This window comes from Giraffa tippelskirchi, chromosome 4 (genome assembly GCF_054371585.1).
Source record: "Giraffa tippelskirchi isolate mGirTip1 chromosome 4, T2T-mGirTip1v1.2.pri, whole genome shotgun sequence".
NCBI classification, from domain to species: Eukaryota; Metazoa; Chordata; class Mammalia; order Artiodactyla; family Giraffidae; genus Giraffa; species Giraffa tippelskirchi.
The window spans coordinates 181,382,554-181,401,650 of NC_137278.1; the positions used below are offsets into that span (position 1 = coordinate 181,382,554).

Here is a 19,097-nt window from a genome sequence, read left to right on the forward strand (position 1 = left end):
ATGCAGGATAAGCAGATTTGATTCCTGGTCAAAAAGATTCCCTGAAGGAGGAAATGACAACCCATTCCAGTGTTCTTGCCTGGGAAATCCCTTGGACAGAAGAGCCTGGCGGGCTACAGCCCTTCAGGTCACAAAGAGTCAGACATGACTGAGTGACTCAACATTTGTTGTTCTTCAGTCACTCAGTTGTGTCCAATTCTTTGCCGTCCCGTGGACTGCAGCACGCCAGGCTTTCCTGTCCTTCACTGTCTCTGGGAGTTGGCTCATACTCATGCACACGCACAGTCTAAACTTCCTCCACTTGTAGCACTTATCACAGAGGTTGTCCTGTTGAAAAAGTTTTTCTCTGAGTTTATAATCTTAAAATTGGAAAATAATTTAGAAAGTAGGCTGTTTCTGTTGTTGTCTCTGATCATTTTTGAGGATTCTGATTTTCCAAATTCAGAACACATTTAGTTTCATTTTTTTAAATTTTATTTCATTTCTCTTTTAGTTCATTTCCTTTTAAAATATGTGTAGTGGATACTACTTTAAACTTCTATCTGTAAAAATAACTTCCCTTACTCCACATGAAATAATTTGACAAATTATAAATTGGGACAAAATTTATAGGAAATCTTGTCTGTATATAAGTTCTCCTTGGTCAACATCTACACCATAGAAATCTCATTTTCTGTTAAAAAAAAAAAAACAACTTTTTTTCTCTAATAGCATTTTATAAATACAAATTTTCATAGATTTAGAATGTTTATAATTCTGAATTTTAAGAGCGTTAGTCCTTTTAGTAACCTATTTCATGTTTATGATTTTATGATATTTACTTAATTTATGTAGTAATTATATAATTCTAGCATAGGAAGTTAAGTTCCCAATTCATCTATCCTAACTCCTTAATTTATAGATGAGGAAAACTGATGCCCTCTTCTACAGTAACTGTTCAGGTGATTTCAGATGATAGACATATTTCAAAAGCCAATATTCTGCTCCCATGATTATTCACATTATTCCACAGAATGGCACAGTGCTACCATCTTATTTATCTTTGGGGAAACTAAACATCTCATCTAAAAGCATGAACCAAGCATTGGAGCTACCCAAAAAAGATTGGAGAGAGAAGGAAACAAAAGATGCTTAAAAGTCCCCAAAGCACCACACAGTCTGTTTCTATGCTCCATTATTTGTATAAAGTGATGAGGACACCACCCATTTCTAAACACAGATGCTTAAGGCTTCCCTTAGGGACTTGAGGTATCCAGGCTTGATTCAGCACAATGGACTCCAGGTACCAGTGACTGGTAAACCTGAATATTTTCTGCTACTTGCTCTCCAAGATTTAGCTCAGGTTCTTGCCTAGGCTGGTTTGATTGTTTGCAAGAATCTGAAAAGGCCTGGCAAGGGCATAAAATGACACATCTTCTATGCTGCCCTATAAGGTAGCCACTGGATGTGACTGCTGAACACTTGAAATATGACTAGTCAAAATGAAGATGTGCTAAACATGTGCTCAATTCAAAGGCTTAGTAAGAAAATATGAATTTAAATTATGAGTTTAAAATATATTATCTTTAATATAATTACATGTTGAATTGAATGTACTTTGGATATAGTGGGTTAAGTAAATCATTCAAATTATTTTCACCCTTCTCTTTAACTTGTTCTTTAACTCTTTAAAAATGTGGCTGCTTAGAAAAATTAAAACTATATATGTGATTCATATATATTGTGATTCATATATATATGTATATAAATGTATGTTAACATATACTGATTTCCATGAGGACGTGTTATTTTAAAAGGTAGAGTTCAGTTCAGTTCAGTTCAGTTCAGTCGCGTCTGACTGTTTGCGACCCCATGGACTGCAGCACACCAGGCCTCCCTGTCCATCACCAACTCCCGGAGTTAACTCAAACTCATATCCATTGAGTCGGTGATGCCATCCAGCCATCTCATCCTCTGTTGTCCCCTTCTCCTCCTTCAATCTTTCCCAGCATCAGGGTCTTTTCCAGTGAGTCAGCTCTTCCCATTAGGTGGCCAAAGTATTGGAGTTTCAGCTTCAACATCAGTCCTTCCAATGAACACTTAGGACTGATCTCCTTTAGGATGGACTGGTTGGATCTCCTTGCAGTCCAAGGGACTCTCAAGAGTCTTCTCCAACACCGTAGTTCAAAAGCATCAATTCTTCGATGCTCAGCTTTCACTGTAGTCCAACTCTCACATCCATACATGACTACTGGAAAAATCACAGCCTTGATGAGATGGACCTTTGTTGGCAAAGTAGTGTCTCTGCTTTTTAATATGCTGTCTAGGTTGGTCATAACTTTTCTTCCAAGGAGTAAGCGTCTTTTTATTTGATGGCTGCAGTCACCATCTGCAGTGATAGAGTAGGTAACATTAAAACCTCCAGGGTCAGCAAGTGGTACCAAGACTCTCAGTCACCAAACCATGATTGCCATCAACTGTATACCTGATTTAGTTAAAATGGTTGACCACTATGGGGCTCTAGACACATTCGTACACATCTCTGAATGGAGATTTAGGAGACTCATAGGCTTATGAATAAAAATAACAATGGTTCTCCACCCTGACTGCCCAGTTCTCTATATCATATATATAAAAGAAGTGGCAAAAGTTGCACTCACTTGAATATTATGAACATTCCAGTTCTTTCCAACTTCAAAACTGAATGTGGCATCTCTTCTGGCTTGAGGCTGAAAACTATGAGATAAAAGAATTGTTCTGTAGGTCATAAAAATGGAATTTTATGAAAAGCCAGCAGTTTATGTTTATAGTCATTCAAAATACTTTCTCCAAATATATTTCCCAAGGCTTAGAATTGGAGTTCCAGTTCGAAATGTTCTTTAGTGCTCGCTTCTTTATCAAGGTGATCATTCTGTGTACCTGTCTCCATCAGTCACACTTCACCGAATATCCTGGATGCTGATCACATATAGAAAATGATATAGTCGCTGGCCTCTAGGTAGTACACTATAGGAGTTCTTAAATTATTAAATCAATATTGCATATTGCAATAGAATGTTGCCATAAATATTCCAGTGACTTTGGCAATAATTTCATATATCACTGTATGAGGAACTCTAGTTGATTTTCCTAGTTATAATTGAGTACACTTGTAGAAAACGAGGAATTATATTTATGAATGGGGAAGAATAACTATTGGATATTAAATGAAAATTTAGAAAAATGAACATCAATTTAATAACATTTATGAATCTCTTGAAGAAATATGCCTAAGAACTCACATCTTGGAAAAGAAACAAACAAAACAAACCTTATCTTATATTTCAGGTTTCCTCATTCAGAAATAATTTGTTTAACAGCTGTGTTCTATGATTTTCTTTAAAAAGTGAGCTAAATAAATCAGAATTGAAAACCAAGCTGTTCACAAGTGTGTGTATGTGTATGTGTGTGTATAAAACATATTATAGAAAAATAATATAGTGGTAACCTAGGTATAGTTAGTCACTGTCATGGAATTTCCTGATTAGTACCAAGGCCATATATTGACTATGGACTTCCCTGGTGGGTCAGCAATAAAGAATTTCCCTGAAGGGGACATGGCAGGAGCCATGGGTTCAATCCCTGGGTTGGGAAGATGCCGTGGAGAAGGAGATGGTAACCCGCTCTAGTATTCTTGCCTGGAAAACTCCCCTGGACAGAGCATCCTGGCGAGCTACAGTCCGCAGGATCGCAAAAGAGTTGAACATCTTCAGTACAATACATCAAGGACTCAGAACAAGGAGTTCTTGTCCAAACAGCCCAACCCACAGCCAGTGTTTACCCAGGTCTTCCCCAGCCCAGCCTCCCTGGGAAGAACTTGTTGCTAGGTGCTCTCCCTTGGCCCCAAGGTACAGTTCAGGGGCTATATGGTTCCCTGGGATGATGAAGAACAGATATAGCATGATGTGGGGTCGAGGGTGAGGAAGAAAGGAAAGCTCCATCTCTCTTTCTGTCTGAAAGGATAAATAGGAATAGGCCAGAAGTGTTGTCATGTTGGCATATGTTTTAACTATATTAGGAATAAGACAACCACAAAATGGAAATTGTTAAAAGAAAAGCATTTTAAAATGCGTCCCCTTACCTCCTAATATTAATGGTAGTCTTCTCATAAACTGGGCAAAATTTATATATATTCATATGATATATATGATATGTTGTAGAGTTTGAAAGCAAATATATATGTGTGTATACATATATATGTGAAGAAAATTATATTTAAAGGAATGAGAATGTCACCAGTGGCAGTGAATATTTAAAGATAAATGAAGCAATGTCTTCATAGTTGGAAGGGAAGAAAGACATTTAACTGTATTTTATATTATGCAAATGATACTTTCAATCATGTGATAACTCAGGTTATTACTCACTTGCCCTATGTGGAAAGATTATTCAAGAGGATCAACCAGAAAAACAAAACAAGAAATCTTAGAAAAAGGCATATACAGAATTCAGGCAGTGAAGTATGACTGTAGGAAGGAAGGAAGCCAGAAGTAAATGAAAAGAGAATTTGTTAGGTACGGGTACTTGGAAGGTTCCCCTTCAAAGATGAAAAATTAAGATATAAGACTGCATTTTTTTATAAGCCCAGTAACACCTTGGTCTACAGTTTAAAACAATATTGTTAGTGTTAATTTTTTTTTAATATTTAAAGCTATAGTGGTCAAAATGTGATTAAAAAGGACCTAAATTATAAAACTTCATAATTACATTATAGCTAATTTTTTTGAGGTGAGGGAGGAGGATAGGTAGAGATAATGTATAGTAATTACCTCATGTTTCATAGCAAGAATTGAGTATATATAGCTTTAATTGAAAATTAAATATTATTCAGTATAATTTAAATTCATAAAGGCAATGATTGAAAGAACTAAGAAAAAAAATACATCTAAAAACTTAATGGAGGAAAGAAAAGGTGTGATTGATGGTTTTAAGTTTCCTAAATACTCAAAATTTTTATATGTAGTATTAGAAGGTGATAAATTAGTAGAGCACATGGTAAATCGATTTATTCCTTTTATAGGGATGCAACACTCAGACAGTTATTAGGTAACTTTCTGTTAATGTTGATACTGATCTTTAATTTCAAATAAATGGGTGACAATTTATAGCTAGGTATGGACCCAGAATGAGAAACATATATAGGTTTCTACTGACATAGCTCTAGATTGATTTATGATAAAAGCAATAAATTCTTTATCATATAGATTAAAAATGAAATATTTCACCATATTTCTAACATATATTGTAAATAAGAATTGGGTAATGATTGCAAAAGACATTGAACAGCATATAAAAATTATGTGTAGCATTTTAGGTCATGTATATGAGAAAGCTTGGTATCACATCTTTAGTCACATCACATGTTTTAATTTTTGATAATTAATCTGTGCATGCTTTTTATTATTAATTCAAAAGTTTTGATTTCTGTTTTAAAAATAAACAGTTTTAAACTTTGATATTCTTGATTGGTTCTTGTTTGTTATTGGCCACATTTAGACTTCATTTTTATTTAAGATTGAAGACATAAGTGTTGAAATGTGCAACATGGTATTCTTTCATTTATGACTGAAAGACAAATTTTGGGACATCGAAAATATCATGAGTCAATCTGTTCTTGGAAAATTACCAGCCAAATTTTGCAGAGGTTTAAATTAAGTTAGCACACCTTCGGGTACTTACTCTAGCAGAATTTATTGAAGATTAATAATAGTTGTATGAATCACATGCCATAATAGGTTTTTATCCAGTAAGGTGTCATTTAGCTCCCTAAATCCAAAACACACAGTGTGCAAGCTGTCCCAAACTTGTGAACAGGTTGTTTCAAATAGTTTGTTTGGAATTTACAACACATTTATCTACAGAAATAAAGTTATGAATTGTGTTTGGATAATCAGCCCACAAAAGCTTATTTAATCTACAAATTTGTGACTGGGCTACAGTTCTAACAGGTTTAGAACTGGTAGTCAAGGGGAGCTTGTGGTTCAAAAGGGACAGGAAAAGCATTTTTTTCTCTGAGGTGCAGGGGTAGCCTAGATAGAGTGTCTTCACCACTCTAAATTTTGTCGTCAACACTTTCAGCCTCTCTTTATGCATCCTCCTCTTTTTCTATTATACCGTTTTTCTATTTATTCAAACTTCAATCCCATCAAGTATACTCTTTTGGAAGCAGGGACCTAGGGAGAGTGATAGACTAGCATGGCATTACTTTAGAGCATGTTTAAAAACCCAAATTATCCCTTCCTACCTCCCTCTGAGTCTCCTCTATAGTGTGTTGATGAGTTCAATGAAATGTTGGAAAAATTAATCTGTAGTAAATTCATTCATATGAAGTTGTGGATGATAGTCTGAATACAAATCATATCTTCTTGCCATTGTCCTTATTTCTCATATCCAATTAGTTTTTATCCAGATAAGAATTTATTGATAATGCAGAGAAAGTAATGAGGTTAAATACAGAGTTCAGTCACAACAGGATAAGATATTTTGCTATATTTGAGAAAAGGGCCCATCTTACAGACTCTTAAGTCCTCTTCTAACTCCTTTCCCAACTTTGCCTCCTATATTTGCTTTTCACAATTTTTTTTTCTACTACTTCTAACCAACAGATTTTTTTTTAAGGTGGCATTAAACAAAAAAAAAACAAATAGTGGATTAACAATTAATATGGGATCTTGGAAAGGGATTTGATGTTCTTCTTTGTACAGAAAGAACTGAATGTGTTATTGTAATGACATAGTTTACTGACTTTTGTGACAGCTATAAATCCACCTTCAAATAAATGTCTAAAGAACTTTCAAGTTATCTCAAGTAACATTCCCTTTTTTATCCAAATTCCAGTCATAACAAATCTTATGTTCATCTGCTTTTCAATAAAATAACTAAAATTGGTCCAATCAATGAATTTGTTTCTTGGGTTGTAGTAACTTTTATTTTTCTCTCTTTCTTCTCTGTTAAACTTCCTCCTCTTTTTTTTTTTTTTTTTTTTTGAATAGTGTTGACCTCATAGAAATGTTTAAAGATATAGTCTGTAAGAGACAGTTTCCCCAAGATTTAGTCAAATTGTCAGTTTTTTTTTTTAACAATTTTGACAAAATAGGTTTTACATTTATTTAATTCCAGGCAGAACCTTTTTAAAAAAATCAGTTTAGAGAATAATATTTTCTGACTATCCAAGGATTTAATTGTTATTTACTTTGAAGGAATTTAAATTTCTTTACTTTTTTAATTTTTAATTTGAGGATAATTGCTTTTCAATATTGTGTTGGTTTCTGCTGTACAACATGAATCAGCTTAAGTATACGTATATCCTCTCCCTCTTGAGCCCACTTTTATTTTAAAATCAGTTGTTTCAAGAGTTGAAGAAAAAATTCTTTTGTCCTTTAAATGTACAAATTTACCTTATATGAAAATGTCTTTTTTACTTATTGGTGTGCTTCATAGTCTGTTAAATGTATTCAAGACTCAATAGCTGGAAAGAATATGTTAATTCTAATTTACTCATCATAATTTTGCTTACAAGTAGGTTGAGAAGGATAACTCTTCTTAGGTTAACTAGCATATTAAATGGTGGATTAAATACAAATCTCAGAGTATAAAACTTTTGACATCCTTTCTAATCTTAATAGCCAAACTTAGTGCTTGTTATGCACAAGGTACTTATGTTATACATATTCATTAATTTATTCCTTACCATAACCCTATCAAATGGGGAATATTATAATCAGCCTCACTTAACAGATGGGGAAACTGAGGCACAGAAAGTAGCTTTGAGTGTCAAAGACAGTATATGAACCTGGACATTTGGGCTGACTAAAAGCCATGGTCTTAGTCATGACATCACATTGCCTCACTAGAAGGACAAATGTCACATTGCAAAGTTTCTGTAATAGAAACAAATGATTCATAGCAGAGGGCACTCATGACTATAATAAAGACAAAACAAACCACACTTCAGAGCAACCAACCAACCAATACAAATCACCAAAAAAATTTAGATTTGAATGCATGAAGAATACATAAGACTCTAATCAATGAACTTGTTATTTGTTGCTCTTTCTTGTTTTATTTTTTAAATAAGCTCATCAGATTCATCTTAAAAATTAGGGTCTGGTTTAGCTCTTTTGTTACTGTACTGAGTTGTCAGGTGGTGCTAGTGGTAAAGAACCCTCCTGCCAGTGTAGGAGACATAAGAGACATTGGTTGATCCCTGGGTCAGAAAGATCCCCTGGAGGAGGGCATGGCAAGCCACTCCAGTATTCTTGCCTGGAGAATCCCACTGACAGAGGAACCTGGCAGGCTACAGTTCATAGGGTCACACAGAGTCGAACATGACTGAAGCAACTTAGAACACATATGTCAATGAGACAAGAAACCAATAAAGGAATATTTAGGAGGTGCTTTTTCACTGGCTATCTATGTAACAATATTTCAAGATTTTTCTGAATCTACTTTTATTTAAACTAAGTATTTGAACATTTTCCATTGCTACTTTCCTGTGATTAACAGTCTAGAATGCCTACATATAAGTAAAAAATGACTAATGGAAATTAACTTATTCTTGTAACTGACAAATTTAATACTAGGCAGGTGCATAATGAAATAAAAATAATTTATTTTACCTTATCTTCAAATATAAATGATTTACCTTTAGGTTGATATTTTAGCTCCTTTTTGTCCATCTGCTTTTATAGATTTTTTTCTCCTAAACATATTTGGAAGATTTTCTTTCTCAATGTTTTACCTTTTCTTATATTGATAATGCATTTCAAATTTTCCTTTTATTAGTTTCTTCTGATTCTTCTAATTTCCCTCTGATTCTTACTTTATTTTCATATCACTAAAACTTCATCTTTAATCACTTGTTTTCCTTTCCTGTATCAGTCCATTCATTTTCAAATTACAACTGCACAAATTACTTTTCTGTTTTATTTTCTTGCAAAATGATTCATTCCCTTTCCATATTATCTTCCTGTAATTCTTGTCCAGAGCCTAGAGTTTTCAGAGAAACAAAGTATGGGTCTAATTGTTCAGGAAGACTACAATCTAAGATTTTGAAAAGAAAGGATAGGCTGGTTATAAATTCACCTATCAATGATGATTCTTCTTCCCATAACCTCTTTATCTTTAACTAGATCATGTCTAGGCAACTTTTTTTTTTTTTTTTTTACCTTTCATTTGGGATAAGAGTGTAGAGTCTTGTTTGCATCACTAAGATAAACAATATTACTGTCAACAATTGCAGCTAAAACAAAATTTAAAAAAGGAAAAACAAACAAACAAAAAAACCCAATTAGGACTCTATCCAGAATATGTTTAGTATCCCAGCTTTTTAGTTTTGTAATCTGTATTACCCTGAGTTGTATATACTCAGTTTCTGATTCCTAAATACAAATACTTAACTGACATTATAGCTTGAAGAACACTGATATCATCTACTCTTTTTTATGTCAAATTGCAGATAGAGAACAAGTGTTGGTGTACAAGGTCTCAAGGTACATCTCTGACCTTTTCCCATCCTTGAGCCAAGGCAGTATAATTTCTTTCATATTTGGAGATGTTATGCAAGATTTTATTAAATCCTGAATTCATATTTATTGAGTGCAGAAATGAATAACTAGTAAAATCTTGAGAATCAATGTTACTTTAATTTGGAAAAGGAAATGGCAGGCCACTCCAGTTTTCTTGCCTGGAGAACCCCATGGACAGAGGAGCCCGGTGGGCTACAGTCCATAGCGTCACAAAGAGTTGGACACGACTGAAGCAACTTAGCACGCATGTTACTTTAATCCTACTTCTTTTCGAAATATGGTTCTTATAGAGCTTCAATGTTTTATCTATAAAATGGAAAAAATAATAACCATTATTATTTATTTTAGGGGAATATATAATATGGTGGATTTAAAGTGCTTGCATAGTATTTAGCATTGAGTGTGCAGTCACTCAGTCATGTCCAACTCTTTGTGACCCCCATCTACTACAGCCTACCAGGCTCCTCTGTCCATGGAATTTTCCAGGCAAGAATACTGGAGTGAGTTGTCTTCTCCAGGGGATCTGCCCAACACAGAGATTAAATCTGTATCTCTTGGGTCTGCTGCACTGGTAGGTGGATTCTTTACCCCTGAGCCACCTGAGAAGCCCACATTTAGCATTAAATACCTCTCAATCTATGTTTTTACTCCTACCTGAATCTCTTAAGACAAAATAATTAACAGAGTTGGGAAAGGTACACAATTTAATAGTACTAGTTTTCTCTCCAAAATGTGACAATTATTGATAAGATATTGAACTGAATACATTTTTCATTTCTTAGATTTGGGAAAATGTGAAAAAAACAATCTACACAGCTTTGCCATCTGTGAATCTATTGTATAGTACCTATGCTTAATTTATATTTATTTAAATCTAAATCTCTCCACTGTAGAAGAAGCAGCAGTGGTAATTATGGTGGTAATCTCCCTGGATAAAATGTATGACTTGTAAAAAATAAGTCAACTGACACATCTACTAGAGCCACTATAGTAAAAACACACAAACAAAAAAAACTTGGAAAATAATAAATGTTGACAAGGTTGTGGCCCTCTTAATTCTGCTTGTGGGAATGTTATAAAAAAAAGAGTTTGATGGTTCCTCAGAAGCTGAACAGAATTACCATATGATACAGCAATTCTTTTCTGTATTATATATCCAAAAGAGTTGAAAACAAAGGCTCAAAGACTTATATACCAGATGAATTGTAGCACTGTCACAATAGATACAATGTGGAAACAACTTACGTATCTGTCAACAGATGAATGGATAAGAAATGTGGTATGTTCATATAATAGAATATTGTTACCTAGAAAAGAAATGATACATGCTACAATATATATATGTTAAGTGAAATAAGGCAGACACAAAGGAATAAATATTGTGTGATTCCACTTATATTAAATATATATGATTTTTTCATAAGAGACAGAATGTAGATTAGAGGTTATTAGAGGTTGGAGTGGAAGGTAAGACTGGGAGAAGAAAGTTGCTGTTTGGCATGATGTAAACATTTTGGAAATAGATAGTGGGGTAGTTGCAAGCATTGTGAATGTCATTAATACCACTGAATTGTATACTTATAACAAAATAGTAAATTTTATTACATCTACATCCTTAAAGAATTGTAATATACCGTATACCATTGGATTGTACACTTTAGGTGGGTGAATTGCATAGTATGTGAATTATATATCTCAATAAAGTTGCTGGGTAGGATTGGGGGCGGGAGGAGAAGGGGACGACAGAGGATGAGATGGTTGGATGGCATCACCGACTCGATGGACATGGGTTTGGGTAGACTCCGGGAGTTGGTGATGGACAGAGAGGCCTGGCCTGCTGCATTTCATGGGGTCGCAAAGAGTCGGACACGACTGAGCGACTGAACTGAACTGAACTGAAAGTTGCTAAAAAGCTGAAAAATCTTTGAGGTTCTCCTTTGTTAGGAGGAAGGGAGTCATTACTTTTCTGTTCATATGATAGGCTGTGGGGATAGGCCATTCTAATTCATGTCATAGTATAAAATAGAATGCTGCTGTGATTAACTGTTGCCCAGCAAGAATATGTTATATGTTAACAGTGCACCCGTGCATACTGACATGCTATCAGGAAGTAAAAGGTTTCTGTGTTTCTCCAACTTGGTGAATGAGTCACTTAGCTGGGGGAGGGGACTATTGACTACAGAACTTCAGAGTCCTGCTTGTTAGAAAGTCATTGTGGAGTATTGTCCTCACGCTTGAGTGCAGGTAAAATATTCCTAGTGTTCGCTGGTTTGATTATAAACCAAAAGAATGCAACTTGGAGCCATACCCTGCCATCTTTGAAATGGTGCCTGACTCTATTATTTCATACATTTTGAACTTTTTTTATTATGTGAACCTATCACTTGTCACCCTGAAAGTAAGTGGAGTAACAACTGATGCCCCAACAATGAAAATTAAAGTGAGCTAGTTTATTAGTCTGGGCCAAAGCCACACTGAACAAGCAGAATTTAAATTGAAATGAAGTGTAAGACTGAGGGCAGAAGGAGAAGAGGGTGTTAGAGGATGAGATGGCTGGGTGGCATCACTGATGCAATAGACATGAACTTGGGCAAACTTTGGCAGATGGTGAGGGACAGAGAGGCCTGGCATGCTGCAGTCCATGGGGTCACAAAGAGTTGGATAAGACTGGATGACTGAACAACAACAAAGTGTAAGTAGACATTGTTGTTGTTTAGTGGCTAAGTCATGTCACACTCTTGTGACTCCATGGACTGTAGCCCACCAGACTCCTCTGTCCTTGGGATTACCCAGGCAGGAATACCAGAGTGAGTTGGCATTTCCTTCTCCAGGGGATCTTCCCAACCCGGGGATCAAACCTATGTCTCCTGCTTGGCAGGTGAATTTTTTTTTACCACTGAGCCACCTGGGAAGCCAAAGTAGACATTAGCCAAATAAAAATTTGAATAAACATTATTACAAACAGAGAAAACAGCAGAGGACAGAAGCCTTAGTCCAGAGATGACTCAGTACATCCTGATAACAGAGATAAAACTGCTGTGCTTGGAGCTTGGTAGCAATAAAGAGGTCTTGTGTAGGCCATAGTATGGGTGATGGATTTTACTCCATTTAAAAATGTGAAAATTAAAGGATTTTAAACATGGGAAATAACTTGATTTTTTTTTTTTTGAAGGATATCAACTTGAGTATTGTGTGTGGGACAAAATGGAAAGGTGGGAACAAGAGTGTGTAGAGACAGACTGAGAGGAAATTATAGTACTTTAGCAGGAGATGATATTCTTTTATGGTGGCAATGACATTAGAGACAATGAAACAATTCAAGATACATTTAGGACATGGAACTAGAAAGACTTGGAGACAAATAGACTTGAGACCCTGAGGGAGAGAGGAGAATATAAAGAATAACTGAATCCTAGGTTTTGGACCCAAACATTTGGGTGGATGTTGACTCCATTTATCATGATAGAAAAATTGGGGTGAATAGTGGAGAGGTGATGAGGTTTACTTTTGGGACATGTTGAGTTTGAGGTGCTTATGAGACATCCAAGTGGAGATACAAATTAGAAGAGGAGTCTGAGATAGAAATATTGTTTTGGAGTCTTGAAATTTAGGCATTATCAAAGTTGAAAGATTAAATGAAATTGTCTAGTGGGAGAGAGAAGAGTGAGAATTGATGCTCAAACCAAGCAGCCACAACATTCAGCCACAGACTAGAAGGAACAACACTCATAGAATTCCAAGAAGGGGCTGACAGAGAAAGATGATGAAAAACAGGGCTCTGATGTAATGGAAATAATGAGGAGAGAATGTTGAAGAAAGGAAGGCTTGGCCAAGGTTAAGAACTGAAGTTTCCTCTAGATTTAGTAGTATGGCGGTCATTGTCAATCTTAGAAATAGTAATTTTGGTAGTGCTCTGTGGCTGAAAGCTGTATTGTGTTTCCTTGAGAAGTGAATGTGAGGTGGTTAATGGTAACAGCAAAAGTAAAACACCCTTTTGGGGAAGTTTAGCTGAAAAGTTCAAGAACCAGTACTAGAGAGGCATGTAAAGTCCATGTTCTGCCGCCTACTCATTGTTCGAACATGGAAAATTATTTAATATCTCTAATTTTGTACCCCAATAGGATCTTACCAACAAGAGTGCCTACCTGAAAGGGGTTGTTGAAAAGTGTTTATGACAATGTCTTGCTACTTAGTAAGCATTTAATAAATGTAAACTGTGCTTGCCCTTGATCTAGATATTATAATATCTATGATATTATAGGGATCTTCTCAGTCACAAAACTAAACTTTATATTCTTGAAAAAAATTAGATGGAAACATCAAAGCCAGGCCAATCAATATAATGACAGAGAAATTAAGGTCTGTTTATCCTAAGTAATCATTTTAATTTCTTATTATTGGTTTAAAAGTCTTTCCAGTTTCCTATTCTCTTATATCCAATTTTTTTTTACATATTTCCTACTATTCTAACATGTCTCATTGCAGAGAAAGAATGCAGTGTTTTTGTTATAGACATTGGCTTAAATTGTTTTGAATTTATAAGGATATCTTTAAAATTATTGTTTTTAATCAGAGAAGACATTTATTTGGGGAAATATTATTGTAGATAACTTACAGACCATACATTATCTTCCTATTTCTACTCCATGTTGCTTATTATCTGTATAATTTTATGAAAAGAAACTGTCTTGGCAGATACTAAATCACTAAATTAAAAAATAATTTAGAATACCTTGCATACTTAGTTACTTTTTATATTTCCTATTTATGTATATTTAATATGCCTTTTAAAAATACCAGTTGAGCTTTTCAGATTGCTCTGTTTCAATTACTTTTTTTTTTTTTTTTGAGCTGTAATCCATCTATTTTAAACACAGATATTTCTCACATTTCAATTTAAAATGCTCAGTTCATTACTATGGACCCACCTAGTGTTGACTTCTCAAATTCTTTTTACCACATATGCATGCTTATGCTATACATCATATACATCATATAATAAATGAATTGCTTACATAATCTTAACATTTAAAAGCTCATTTCCAGAATCTTAATGTTTTTGTTTCCTTTCTTATGGCATGCATTGTGTGCAACATAAACAATCTGAGAATAATTGACTGTGGGTTAAACATACAGCTGCTAGAAAACAATCTTATTGCTCTTTTCAGCATCATTCACTCAAGAGGAAAATGTAATCACTGGTATGAAGGGTAGTATTATTGAGAGAGGTCATTTTACATAGGAATTTGTATGATTTATTTGATGCACTGGAGTTACTTTTCTAAGTTTATAAACAATACCTTATTGGCTGAAATAACTGCTAATACTTATATTGCATTTCACAGTTTACAAAGCATTTTTCATGTATATTGTAATATTAAATATTTATAACATCTTTGCTAGATAGGAATTGTTATCATCCCCAAGTTACTAGTGAAGCAACTGAGGATCAGAGAGGTATGAGGGTAGAATTGTGACTTGAACTTAAGTCCTCTGAATTCTCATAATAAATGTTTGTGTTGATTCCTGATATTATGTTGCTTCTGAGATTTTTTTGGTATATAATCCAATCAATACATATCTGTTATAGCAAACTATGTACTCAGTATGCATATTACCTAAAATTTGGGCTGGATATCATGTACCTAAATTGTTCAGAAACTGGCCTGTTTGCAAGTTATATTAATAAGATTACATTAACTTTACTGGGCAGGTCAGTATATTCTTGACTGCACTTCTATAATCTTATTTCTCATCAAATAAAGTGTTTTGTTTATATCAACTTAATTTTAATGTTTATTTTCAATCCATACAATATATTGAAATATAAAACTTATTGCTTAGCTTTTAATGACAATCACTGCACAAAACTTCCTGCTTTTCAGTTTCTGCCAAAATAGAAACAGACTTGTTCCTTCCCCTTGTCTCAGAGGGAAAAAGTCCAGTACAGGCCATTTACCCAAGCAAATCTCTTAATGTGTTCACTTGCTTTTGGGGGAGGGGGAGGCAGAGAAAGGGGATATTGGGTTTCCCTTTGTAAAGGAGAGGAAGAAATGAAAGGGGGAGGAAGGAAAATAAATGTTGTATTCTCATCCTTTCTCACCCTGCACTTAGCCTGGAAAACTGAATATGCAAAAGGACTGAGTAGGCTTCTTTGAAATCTTGACTAAATAAGGCAGTAATCTGCATTAAGTAATAGACAACGCAGAACTTCTAAGGTAGAGTATTATTGTGGTCTGCTAGTCTCCAGGTGCTACAGTGTCAATTGTAAGAATGTAAAAACATAGGTCACTTAGCTCTGTACGTGTGCCTAGTGGTCTTGGTTGTTAAACACTCACAGAAGCACATGAGGACCATAAGTCCCTATGCAGAGGGTCAGTACACAGTTTTCCAGGAAGTTGTCCAGTGCTGAAGTGCCTTACCTCTGGCCTTCTTGCCTGAGGTCCTCACTACCACCTGGCTGCAGTGGTCAGTGACTCTGAGGCCAGTGTCTGTGGTCCAACATGCTCTGGTTGTCAGTGCTAAGCCCTAAGTAGTCAGTGAAACTAAAGGACAAGCTGATAGACAAGTAGGTCATTCCCTCAAACGTAGCTGTACAGGCCACCTGAGATTGAGAGGAAGTGTTTGTGCCCCTGACCACGTGCTCTATACTCCAGGCATGGACAAATTGTACCTGCCTCCACGAGAAGGGCAGTGGGAATCAGTTCAGTTTAGATCAGTCGCTCCCCTACAAATGCCGTGGTAGATGGTGTCAACGGAGGCCACGTTGCTGACGTCAATGCGCACACCAGGCACGTTCCCTTCCGTATCCTGCCCGCGCAGGGACTGCCGGGAACACCCGCCACTCTTGTCCTGGTCCTGGTCTTCGCTGGGGCCGAGGTCTGCACTCCTAGAGACTGATGCTTCAAGTTTAGTTCTTTGCGTGTGCAGTCTACCAACTTTCTGATGTCATGGGTCACTGTCAGACATTCATTTATCAAGGTGGGCCAGAACTTACCCTAAACATGTAAATATACTTTTGATTTTGTAGATACACTGATGCCCATATATGCGTACTTATATGATCAAGCATACATTTATATTTAAAGTAATCAAAGGCTTTATTGCCCTGTTTGATGTACTTGAAGTGTTTGAAAAACACTAAGGTAAATGGTCGTAGTGGATTAGCTGGTATATTACATGTATATATTTGTAAGTATATATGTAAGTTTTACTTATATATGTGGTAAACATATATCAATGAGTAATAATGTATATGACCAACACTTAGGGAATTACCCATTGTTATTTGGACTTACACAATCAAACAATGAACGATCTTCCCTTAGGAGAGTATTATGTTGGCTTCCTTTTCAAGGTTGGCCTCGAAGGAGCTGTGTATGTTTTATTCTTCAGGACATCCTATATTGGAACCCCTGTGCTAACTGGACAGCTATGTATCTTACAGTGAGACATAAAGTACTTAGTAACTCAGGCATGTCTTTTCTGCCCCAGGATTAGTTGCAAAGTAAATAAAGGGGATATAGTGAAGGAGTGTTTCTGAGGAATACATGAGAATTGTGGGAAACATGATGACAATTACAGTTGTATAGTATTTGAGGATAGTGAAAAAATTAAGAGAGAAGAAGAGCAAACTGATAAAATAACATGGGACAATTTGAATGTACACTATAGCAACTTGTTTCTTTGTATTATCGATATACTTTAAGAGAACAATTTAGTACTTTGTAAGAGACACTGTATTTAAATGAAATGAAATCTCATTTGTTGAAGTATTTTAAAACTTGAAATCCCTGACTTTTAAAATTGCTGAAATGCTTGGGTTTAAATAAAAATTAACATGTAGTACATGATATGAAATGTTTGTAAATACCTAGTTTAAATTTGTTTAATATTCTAATATTTATCTTAGATAATATATCTTAATATCTTAGATAATATATCTTAATTTTCATCTGCTGACATTTAGAATTATTTTTGATGTTACGGTTTTCTAACTTTTCTAAGGTTTAGTGGAATTCTCTTCAATCCAAACTCTGCTCCAGCTGCCCCCCCAACTCACCATTATTCTCTAATTTAATATTTCTAATTCCATTACCTAAGTTTTGGGGTTTTTTGTTTCTGAGAAAGTGTTCCAAGGCTAAACAAGTCTGGGGATTACTGCTTTATAATTAATCAGTCACAACTAGTTTACTAGCAGCTTAGTTTTATTTATAGAATGCATATTTAAATATTATACACTTTAAATGTATTTGCTATCTATGGGATAAAATTTGTAGTCTTTCAACATTTTGTACTTCATTTGTTCCTGCCTGTGTGCATGCTGGATTTAGGATATAGTCAGCTGTTGTGATCTTGTTAAATATGTCTAAGCTCTCTAAGATCAGGTCATTAAATTAACAAGTCTGGAGTTTCCTGATACTGAAGTTTGCTCTTCAATGAATATATCAGATTCAGAAATCAAGGACAATTCCTTGAATTCTGCATCTGCTTTTATAATTTCTTAAACTGTAGGTATGCAGACAGAACTGCTTATATGTGACAGAAAAATGTGACTGTATGTATTTGACAGAAATTATAGAAAAGTAGAAGTGAGATAAATTTACTGTTTTGAACTAATAGAATGTAAGTGATTTCTCATTTGTCTTTTTCGTAACTAATCTTATGTTCAGGCAGTAATTCCCGCTTTCTCCTCTGCTTCTTTAGTATCTTGACAGGATAGCTTCTTATTGGTTTAATTACTTAAGGATTTGTTCAAATATGTTTTAATTTAGGAGGGTATTTGCCCTTTTTTGCACTTAGATGCATCCTTTAAAATGTTCTTTATGTCACAAGACAGTTTCCTTTTAAAAGAATTCACTCACTTCCCTTAAGCTAAAAAAGGGTGGGCATCTTTAACATATGTGTTGGTATTTATCATTCCTGTGCCATGCTTCCAGAATATCAGAATGATAAGGGGAAATCATTAGATTCTCTCCATTTAATTTAACAGTTTTAATTGGGCAGGATCATTATTGCATTTTCTTTCAGTGAATTGTGGGTTGCTTTTTCAGTGAATCAAACTGTTCAGGTTGCTTATGAGGTTCAGCCCTTGGCATAATGTCACTAATGATTTCTACAGGACCTTGAAATAAAGCAACAGGAAAATCTATCAACAAAGAGATATAAATGGAATATTTTAGATCAAAAATAAGATTCAAGTCTTTGTACTGGAAGAAAAGGACAGCAGTGGGCAATTTCATACTTGATCATTGTAAATGCAATCAAAATGGCAGTTACTGCCTAATTGCCAAAATAGCATCTGGAAAAATGTAATGGTAGCTGTATAAGACAGGGATTATTACCATTAATAAATTAATAAAGCCCATTACTTTTTTTCCTCAAAAACTTTAGACATTTTAAATTTTCTATGTTTATCTTTCTCTCACTGGTACATGTTTCGTAGAGTATGCTGTCAGTTGATGCTTTTCTCTTTCTAATGTAACTTTTAATATGAAGACCCTGTGTTATTTGTAGAGTCTTTTTTATGGAAGGGAATAAAATATTTGTTTG

General features: G+C 34.9%; 1 protein-coding gene across 38 annotated transcripts in view; it reads left to right on the top strand.

Moving 5' to 3' along the window:
* SOX5 (SRY-box transcription factor 5) overlaps positions 1 to 19,097 on the top strand; it is a 1,114,103-nt gene that overhangs the window by 627,970 nt on the left and 467,036 nt on the right. For 11 of the 38 annotated variants that reach the window (XM_081482940.1, XM_081482941.1, XM_081482935.1 and 8 more), the window contains exon 1: positions 16,366 to 16,526. The exons of 26 other annotated variants lie outside the window; for them this stretch is intronic. The gene's annotated coding sequence lies outside the window, so the exon portion shown is untranslated. Of the gene's footprint in view, positions 1 to 11,593; positions 11,790 to 16,365; positions 16,527 to 19,097 lie in introns of those variants that run through there. One more of the 38 variants, XM_081482957.1, reaches the window with a different exon arrangement.